This window comes from Epinephelus moara, chromosome 12, assembly GCF_006386435.1.
Source record: "Epinephelus moara isolate mb chromosome 12, YSFRI_EMoa_1.0, whole genome shotgun sequence".
Lineage (NCBI taxonomy): Eukaryota > Metazoa > Chordata > Actinopteri > Perciformes > Serranidae > Epinephelus > Epinephelus moara.
This window is the reverse complement of record NC_065517.1, coordinates 8,591,382-8,601,983: the sequence shown is the minus strand read 5'-3', so window position 1 is coordinate 8,601,983 and position 10,602 is coordinate 8,591,382. Positions and strand designations below refer to the sequence as shown.

General features: G+C 41.6%; 1 protein-coding gene across 7 annotated transcripts in view; it reads left to right on the top strand.

Annotated features, from left to right (window-relative positions):
* The window catches only part of epha7 (eph receptor A7), a 123,559-nt gene that overhangs the window by 18,745 nt on the left and 94,212 nt on the right, over positions 1-10,602 (top strand). The window lies entirely within an intron of this gene.

The window sequence follows — 10,602 nt, the reverse complement described above, 5'->3', positions numbered from 1 at the left end:
CCGCTCCGGACATCCACTTTTACCGGGCGGACCTCCGCGGCGTCCGCTCCGCTTACGTTCCGCCCGAGTATGCGGTCCAGTCGGTCTAAAAAAAAAAAAAAAACCCGGTCCAAGACGGAGTACCGAACCGAATTGGTATTACCGAGAACCGACCCAACCCTAGTCACGGTACAGTAGAGTATTAAGAAATCCCAAAGGTATGATTTTCAATGCTGTCAAAAATACCAATTTTTCTCTTTCTATTAAACTGATAATGGAGATGCTGTATTGAGGCGCTGTATTGTATAGCACAGCAAGCATCACCAGAGGTCAGTCTCGACTGGTGGAACAGGCAGCTTAGCTTAGAAAGATGGTGACTGCAAGTGGTGGGGACAACGTTACAGGTCAGTAAAAAAGTTAAATGCTCCTGCCTCTTTATCAAGAGATGACTTCCTCCAACTACAAAACACTTTATTACCCACACAATTTTATTCAACACATCATCTCCATTCAGCATCCCATTCAGATGTGCTAGATCTTGCCTTTGCAACAAGTGTGATATGGTCCTCCAGCAACAAGGGTGCTTATTTCCTATTTGTTAATTATCATATGGGCCATAAGTACTGAAGCCCAGCAAGACTTGTCTCAGTAGCATGTTAGCATTGTGCTTTTTTTTTCTTTTTACACAAATGCCATCCTATACCATATACCCTGGTGAAACATCAGGAAGGTATAAAGGTATGAAAAAATTGATACAGCCCAAGGCTAGCAGCCAGCACTCTTAAATATAGGCAGGGTAATTTCCAAATGATAAGAGCCGCATAACTGCTACATCCAGTTCTCACTATATTTCCTCTACACAGGCGATGGAGAGGAACATCTGCACCTCGATGATCGTCGCCGGAACAGGTTGCTAGCAGAGATTTCAAAACAAAAAAGAACAGGCTGAAGTGTTAAGAGTCTCTGTTGCAATAGATGGGATATTTTAAAGAAAGCTGGTGTGTGCATTGACTCCTTGCTGAGCAAGAGTGACGGTTCTCTCTTGAGAGTTTCTAGCTCCACCTTTTAGTTTCAGGACAATGTGCTTGGTAACCTCAACAGAGAGGTAACAAGAAAATGGGGTGGAATGGAAGGGTTCTGTCGATACCATCCACAACCTTTGACAATGTGTAATGAACTGAACTGAACTGAACCAGACTGTATGGTAGAATAGAGGCTTTAGCGGTGCATGCAGGAAATCTGGAGCTTTCGGGGCCCCCTGGAGTTCTGAGGGCTCAGGACAGTTGCCTGCTCTGCATGGTTGGTAATTTAGCCTTGCATGTTGGAAGTCTGGCTTCCTATGTTAAATGAATATATATATATATATAGAGAGAGAGAGAAATAAAATATTCTAAGGTAAAAGCTCACCAACCAGCTTTTTGTCCACATCTCATGGCCCAAGCAAGGTATTGTTAAAATGTACCATTTTGGTATGAAAATTCTCTGTGATCAGCACCAGAATATAGAAAAAATATGGCTATAGGAACATTTCCAATGTTACACTGTCCTGTTTAGATGTATGCAGTGAGGCCAGCTCAGCAGTGGATGTCAGAATCATTCAGACAAAGAAAAAGACACTGGAAGGAAACATACTCATATAAACCACAGGCGACAGGCTTCCCATCGTACCAGGCCTGTGTTTAGAGTTGATATTTATAAAGACATTTCCCTATCGGACCGGCGGCGGCGGCCGTGGCAAGCGTTTTACGGAAAGCAATGGTGTTTTTTTCAAATAAGAAAATAAACTGTTTCCTTTATCACGCTTGACCCGCTCCACCTGGCATTCATCAGCGACGAGGCCTGCATGTTGGTCCTGTCGGCTGCTCTCCTCCCTCTGCCTCTTTTATCACTCTAATGGGGTGCTATCTCCAGGCTGCTCTCTCCGGGTCTCTACAGCCCAGCTCGGCTCCCCATCCGCGCGCATTCTTTCCACATCCATCCCGACACACGGGCGGATTTAACACATAATCAGGCCGGACGGGAGGGCAGCTGGAGAAAGGGGGAGGCCCGGCCCTGACAGGACTCATCATGCTAGGACTGTGGAGACAGAAAGGCCCACACTAGTCATTCTCACTCTGGCTCTGGTAGTCTGCAAAAAAAAAGAGGGAATCTCCCACATTCCCACACTGCAGCTCACTTTGAGCGATGTCCGCAGTAATATTGAGACAGATGGGGAGAAACTCACTATCCCAGCTGCCCTGTTTGGACCAGCTAGAGTTCTTCGTGCTCAGTAGTAATAAGGGTTGTAACCTTGATTGGATTTGTGGGTTGTAAGCAAGCAAGGAAGCTCAGTTTCCAGTTTCTCCAAGACAGGATATCCTCAAAAGTTTTTCAATGCCAGCACCTATACAATATTTATTTTCCACATCCACATAGCCACAAGGTTCTGAAAGTGGAAATTTGTCATCTGGCCATGTCAACGAGTGTCTGCTTCAATGTCTTTTCAAACATCAGCCCAAAATAGATGACCCATAGATTGTATAAAATAATGGATATAGCCATCTTGACATCACCCATTGGTTGTGCCTCAGGTTTGACATTTTGGCTGTCGCTTTGTTGGATTTTTGGAGCCAGAAGTGACCATATTTGGACAAGAGGGTAGAGGTAACCCTAACACTAGCTGCTAGCTTGGTTAGCACAGTATATGTCTATTTACAGCAACGGTTAACTGTGAAAATGCTAATGCTATTTTCTTCTTGCTAAAAACAGGCTTAAAACAAATTTTTTGATTTTTGTTTTCTTACCGGAAAAACTGAATATCCAAATCCTTCGAGGGTCTTTCAGTACAACTATACGCTGAACAAGACTTTTTTAGAAGACCAAAACCTTTCAGTTGACTTTTCATGTAGCCACTGTGACCTCAACCACTGGTTTTGGGCTCCTGTTTTGAAGCCCTGAGTTTGGCTTTTTGACCATCCCCATCTTGGATTTTTGGTGTCATAAGTGACCATGTGGATAAGAGTGTGGAGCTAACCTTAATGCTAGCTGCTAACTTGGTTAGCATGGTGCATTTAAGGCTATGGTTAACTGTGATAATGATAATGCTAATGCTAATTTTTGCTGGTGAAAAACTGACTTAAAACCATTAAAGCAAAACCTACCAGAAAAAAATGAATCCTTATTACAAATAAATGCTGAACAAGACTTTTTAAGGAGACCAGTATGTTACAGTTAGCTTTCATGAACTGATAACACACTGGAACACTGTCACTCAAAGCAGCCTGCCGTTAATTATGCATAAAGTTAAGCCTAAATAAAATGTAAACAGGTGAGTTCTATAAAGATTCACCCCTGTGCAGTTGTCATGAAAGGGGACATTAGCTATAGTGACCAAAGTCATTTTCATTCATCATGTTTATTTCTGCTGTAAAGTTGGACCTTTTAACATGATGGTCTATGGGGATTGACTCGCTTTTGGAGCCAGCCTCAAGTGGCCATTTTAAGAACTGCAGTTTTTGGCACTTTGCAGGTTTCTGCTTCATATAACCATATGGACTATACATTTCAACTGCATCTCTGTGAATACATGGATGCAGTTGTCTATGCAGACACTCAATGTAGTAGAAACTAATCTGACAAAATATCTGAAGCAGCATTCTGGTTTGATTCGGTTGGATTCAGTACTTTGCAGGTTTTGGTTCTTGATACCATAAATATATTTTGGTTGGTATTTTATTTTACTAACCAACCCCAGCAAATGCATAGAAAGCTAGAGAACTACACAGAAAATGAAAAGGGCAAATTTGGAATCCGATATGTCAGCAAGGGCAGAAGATTAACTGAGAAGAAAAAAACACCAAGTGCCATGGCGTCACCCCCAGGACAAGGGAAATAATTATTTTCTATTTTGGCCAGGAAGGGATATGTCAAGCTGTCGCATAAGGAGTCATTGCCCCCCCCCCCCCCTCTGTCCCTCACCCAGAGTGTCATGACACTGCCAAAGCGTGTGAAAAATTGGATGTAATTCAAGAATGTTAAGAAGCTCAGCTCGGAGGAAAAAGAAATAAACCAAGATCTTAGAAAAATACAGAAATCCGTTTTCCCCCTTTTTTTGTGTATGTGTGTCTGCATAAGATAAGGAGACTTTGTTTTATTCTCTGGGCCAGTTTTTGCTGTGATTGAGACACTATAGTCACAGGAGCGTTTGATTATCTCTATCCCACTACTCCGAGGACCTCTCCTTTCTCCGGCTCCTCTTCCTCTCTCTGTATAAAATTGCTGACTGCAGCTTGTCCCCCCACACATCACTGAATGAAAGTGCTTGACCACTGGAAGGGAAATTACAGATGCTGGCTCTGTAGCCTGCAGAGGAGCTGGCTGGAATGTAAGACTTGTATTTTTTTTTCCCTTTCTCTCTCTGCTTAACCTCAACCCGCTCCTCTAAGGACTGACTAATTTCTCGTAAATAAGCCGACTGTTGTGTCTGCCGCTGAGCTTTTTTAACGGGCCCGTGTCAACAAGCACAAACCATTAGTCTGCCTTTATCTGTGCCAGAAGAGGACCAGACTTACATAAATGGGGCCCTTTTTCAAGGAGTCACTCTTATACACTTCATCCTTACAAATGTAATGACACGTTGGACTGTAAGTCCTCTCGTCACATCACGGGAAGCTGTAAAGTGTCTAGTGTTTCGTACAATGTTTTAACATGTTTATGCGTCAGTGTTTGCCAGTAAGGTGTCAGTCATGTTGTCAGTTCAGAAGGCTACTGGAAGAACAAACTTGATGTAATTGCTTTGTAGATATTTCTGCATACACTTATACATTACACTTATATATTTAGATAAGTGTTGCTGCGGGGAGAGCCGATGAGGAACCTCTCACTCACTATCATCCCATCTTAGTGTCTCAGACTGAGGGTGTCTCTTCAGCATCTGGTGCCAGGAACGGAAAGTCGCCAGCAGCGAGTCAGTGTGCGCTGCGCTGCTGGGACAGGAATGCTGGGCCGGGACGGCTGTGTTTGTACTTGTCACTCAATGCACTGCCAGTGGAGGGGAGAGCTGCAGAAGCACTTAGTTGCCTGTGTCATACAGGCATTCGATTTTTGAGGCCTCATTTGCCGCCTTGTTGCTTCTGTAAACATTTCCGGGTGCCAAACGCAGTCGGACGCACTGATAAACACATGGGCTTTTGTTGAAAAAAAAAAAGAAAGCATGGAAAATGAACTGTGTTTTCCTCGTGAGCTCGAGTTAAAGGGCAAGTCCAGTTTATTAAAACAGAGCTCTTATTTTTTTAGTTTTGGGCCATTATTTCTATCAGTTATGATAACACTGAACTCACCAAGGTCATCTTTTAAATTGGAGAATATTGGCGACAGTGAAGTCAGACGAAAGCAGGCTGACAGTTTCATTAGCATGGCTGCCGATACTGACCATTTTAAGCAGATTAGGTAATGGCCAAACAGTGTTCTCTTCTTTGCTGCCATCATCTTACACTGATGTAGCCTATAAAGCTTCTGCTCCTTCTGCATGTCCATAACATTTTTCCTTTTTTTTTGTCTGCTTTGGCTACAAGATGAGGTTAGCTCAACTCAGAGTTGAAGCTACATGCTAACGTCAGGGTAATCTTGGTTGCCGATGTTGTTAATTTCTCCCCGATTTTGGAATATATATATGCTTGCTGGAACATATCCAGTTGTGTTTAGACGCTTTTATTGGGGATTTTTAACAGGAGATAGTCCCACTATAGCTACACAGTAATTCCCCAAGTACACTGCTACATGTAGCTACATGCTAACATCAGGGAAACATGTAATCCTGTTTGTAAATGTTGCTAATTTCTCCCCGATTTGGATCATACTCCTGCTGGACTTTTTGTGGTTGTGTTTAGAAGCTTTGGTGATTTTTAATAGAAGAAAGTGACACTTAATGCAGTCATTTCTCTGGCTGCAAGGACACTGCTACATGTAGCTACATGCTAACTTCAGGGAAACATGTAATCCTGGTTGCTGATGGTAATTTCTCCCTTATTTCTGATCATATTTCAGCTAAAACAGATAGAACTGATTTTGCTTTAGAAGCTTTTATTGGTGATTTTTCAGAGTAGAAGGTGTCGCTGTTCACCATTACAGTCAACCCTGCAGCTGCAATGACAGAGAGCTGAAATGCGAAGGATGTGGAAACGCTGATCGATCCGAGCAGACAGGGCTTTTTTTTAGGAGGGGGGCTTAAAGAAACAGGTGCTAAAACAGAGTGTCTCAGACAGAGGGTGAATACAGGTTCCAGCACAGACAGTAAGAGGAACATCAAGTGCTTTTTGAACATTACAACATGTTAACATACTCTAGTAGAGTACCAAAATACAAGTATGAACCTGAAAATGAGCACATTAGGTCCCCTTTAAACTTTTAAATTTGGGGGCAAAGAGCACTGGTATTGGATCAGTACACAGTCTTGTCAAAAGTAGGCTATTGATACTTCATACGTTTTTGATACAGTCTCCGCAGATCTACAGTCTGATTTTCAACCCAATGCCGCACAGATGAAACAGCAGGGAAGTAAATAAACTGGTCGCTTTTACAGCATTCTCTCCAGCAGTGTACCCACCATGTTACTGGAGGCGGTTAGTGACTTTTTCTGTATCAGCACTGTGTGCAGGTTGTTAGTAAAAGGAAAACAAAAACGTATTATGCGTGCCTAGGATCATTTTTTCTTATTTTCATGGAATTAAAAGAGGTATCAAGTATCCATTTTTTATTATAATTCTGGTATTGTGACAACCCTGGTATTGGCTGGTACTCTGACCTTGGGTATTGGAATTGGTATCACAGGAAAAAAAGCATAACCCCTAACCAACAGAAATACCATAAAAGCTAAATATGAAAATGAGAGATAAGTGGAGTCATCCAGAAAAGTTGTGTTTACTTTCAAAAGCTCTCCCCTCCTTGTGCTCGTCTTAATCTGCAGTGGATGCTCTTGTCTGCTGGAGTGGTGGTCTCGGTGGGTGATAGCTTCGGTCCCTGCCGGGCTCTCCCCCTCAGCACACCGGCCACCCAGCAGATGAGCTCTCAGAAACCCAAAGGCAAACAGACACGCTGGCTTATCAGAATGTTTAAACAGCTCGGCATGGTGGGAGAAAGCACGGTCTTAAACAGGATCTAGCCATTCTTTAACCTGCTGGAGAAAACCCTTCAGTGTCATTATCAACATCCACGGGGGAGTGTTTACACTGCACATCAGATACAGCAACTAGACATGGTTTGCTTTGCTGTTTGTCAAATGTTGTCACTCATCAGAAGGGAACATACAGTAAGAAAGCAGCTAAATATGATGAGTAAGCGCTTGTAGGCTCTGTGTATATGTTTCGCCTGGTCAGCATTCAAGACCCACCGCTCGCAGACTCCTCATGGCTCTGTTTTCAATTACCGGCTTGGAAAGGTAAAGAAAGATTAGAGATAAAATCATGTCTTTTTTCCACTTGAAAAAAAAGGTCTTGTTTCACGAGGCTGTGGCAGTGCGATAAATGGAGAATGACAGGGCTTTCATGTAGCTGAAATGGAGATACCCCAAGCCCCGGCCTCCTCTTCATGCTGCTGGAGAAGTGGTAAAACAAAAAAAAAAAAAGTCAGATTTCTCTTTCCTTATTCCAGACCTGTCACAGGAGGTGGTGGCCAATATATTTCACTGGAAAAAAAGGAAATAAAGAAATAGATCTGTAATGGGGGAGACCCAGTATGACAATCATTGCTCATTTCCCCCAGTGGCTCATGAAAAATGCATTTTTAGTATAATTTGATAGTTTGTATGCAGAGCTATTCACAGAAGTATAGATTTCTTGCAGATTGTTTAAGAAATCATGTGGCCTGGATTGCAGCTTTTCACCAGGCTTAGCTCCGTTTTGCACACACAGCCGGTCACTGTGGATTAGTCAACGTGCCGGCTAAAATAGCCAGACCCAGAATAGACATTTTATTCTTACTGGTATTTAAATATTAATTCGACAAATGCATGTGATTCACAGTGAGCCTGCTGTGAATCAGTATTTTGTTTGCCGTTTGTGTCTTTGTCATTACTTGCTGTCATGGGAATCATTTGTAACTTCAGAGAAATGATGTGTGGGTGAGTAATTTGGGTGTAATTGTTAAATGACTATCTCAACACGCAGGCGGCGATGAGTCCTCCTTGATTCGTGATATCAGTCTTTGTTTGTTTACCGACTTGGTCAAAGGTAAAATGTTGAAATGATCCATGTGCTCCTGCTCGATATTTATCTCTCTGCTCAACTGAAAAATGTTTCCTCTCAGAGATAGGGCATGTTATAAACAAGGCAGACCTCTTTACTGACCTGAGGATTCATCAGAATAAAAATAGCCTTGTTATGTACCTCTTGAAGTGAGAGGTTGTAGTTTATCCCGGGCAAATGCCTCAACTTGAGTTTTACAGTGCTTTTTTCGTGGCTCAGTCTGCTTGATGAAGCCCGAGGGGGGCGGGTCCTGTCAAATACAGGCTGCGCCAAGATGTCAACACAGTGGTTTGTTCTGTCATGCCCTCGTCATGATGGGAATACAGGTGTGAATGAGGACTCTTTCAGACTGTTTGCACAAGACTAATATCACCTGGAGACATTCAGTGATTTATAATGACTGATGAGATCATCAGTGAATGTAATGCTGTGTGAACCTGGCTTATGACTGGGGTTTACTTTAAAAAAAAAACTGTGAGAATTCCAGGTATCTGCTGAGTTTTTTTTGCTGAGAACAGCATAATCCTACTAACCCTTCACTTACTGCTCAGTACATATCTTGACCACAATTCTTTGATTACCAAATTTAAGGGATCCTTATCAGAAACTTTAAAGTGCTTATGTTAAAAATAATGTTGGCAGATTTGTTATTTTCAGATTTTTTGAACTTTAAAGGGACAGTTCACCCCAAAATTAAAAACACATTTTTCCTGTCATCTATTATCTAGATTGTTTTGGTGTGAGTTGCAGAGTGTTGGAGATATCAGCCATAGAGATGTCTGCCTTCTCTCCAATATAATGGAACTAGATGGCACTCAGCGTGTGGTGCTCAAAGTGCCAAAAGTCAACAGCAATGTCCAGAAGTCATGACATGGTTACTCAAGATAATCCACAGACCTTGTTGTGAGCAGTTTCATGTGGGAACTGTTTTCTTTCTATCAACTACACCTGCTAACCGTATCACCAGTGCAGAAGGAAGTGTGCATCTACTGCTAACTCAACTAGAACCACTGAGCTAGCCGAGTAGAACACCACTAATGTTTATATTTCACGCTGTCGCCAGCAAAAGCCTCTCGTTATATTATTTCCATGATTGTTAAGTCTATACAATGAAAGGAGTTGTGAAAATAGACTACCTATTATTATTTTCCAAGAACCCAAAGTGACGTTTTGCTTCTTTTGTCCAAAACCCAAAGACTCATTATTATTATATCGTACATGACAAAGAAAATCATCAAATCTTCACAATTAAGAAGCTGGAACTAGCAAATGTTCGACACTTTGTTTGAAAATAATCAAAATAGTTGGCTATTAATTTTCTTTTGATCAACTAATCAAGTAATTGACTAATTATTGCAGCTCTAGTTGGGTGTAATTCGGTAGAATGAAAGTAGTTCCTACAGGAAACTGCTCACAACAAGGTTTGTGTATTATTTTGAGTAACCAGGTGAGGATGTAAACACTTAAGGCATCCTCCTTGGCTGAGCTGTAAGGTTAGCTTGCTCAGTTGTGTGAGGTGAGCTAGCAGTAGATGCACACTTCCTTCTGCGTAGTGATACAGTTTGTGGTTGTAGTTCAGCAGAAAGAAAATAGTTCCTACACAAAACTGCTTACAACAAGGTCTGTGGATTATCTAAAGTAACCGGGTCATGATTGCTGTTGGGTTCTCCAAATGTATTTTGTTGGCACTTTGAGCACCACAAGCTGAGCACCATCTAGTTCCATTATATTGGAGAGAAAGCAGACATCTCTATGGCTGAGATCTCCAACACTTGGAAACTCACACCGAAACAATCTAGACTGCTAAATAGCATTATGGGTAAGAGGAAAAATACATTTTTGATCTTGGGGTGAACTGTCCCTTTAAAATATGGATGTTGGCCTCAGTTTAAAAATCTTTACTTTGTGTATAAAAGTACACTTCATGCTATCCTCGTCACCAGAGGAGGAAGTTTTATGTGAACAGTGCTGAACATTTCCCTCTGGGGTCACAAGACAAATCTTAGGGGTTGAAAGATGATTAAAAAAACAAAGTTCTGTTACACAAATAAGTTTTTTCTCTAGACTTTGCTTGTTTTAGATTAAAAGTTGTAGGCTATAATTTTACCTCTACGTAACTCGAATCAGTTTGAGAAGTTTTGAAAGGAAAATCACCCTTCAGGGGAAATGTTCACAACTCATACACGTATGAAATCTCTGACAAGCAGACACTGCATTATTTCAAGGGGTTTCAAAACTTTGAAAGGTTGAAACACTGCTCTATTCACTCATCGTTTTTCTTAAACTGAATATGAGAGATTTAATTTTGAGCACTCCACTCCACCTGTTTTTCATTTTAGCAAATTTGATTATGCTGAAATTTGGGGGTAACTGATAAATTACACAAGATCCTCACATAACGCTG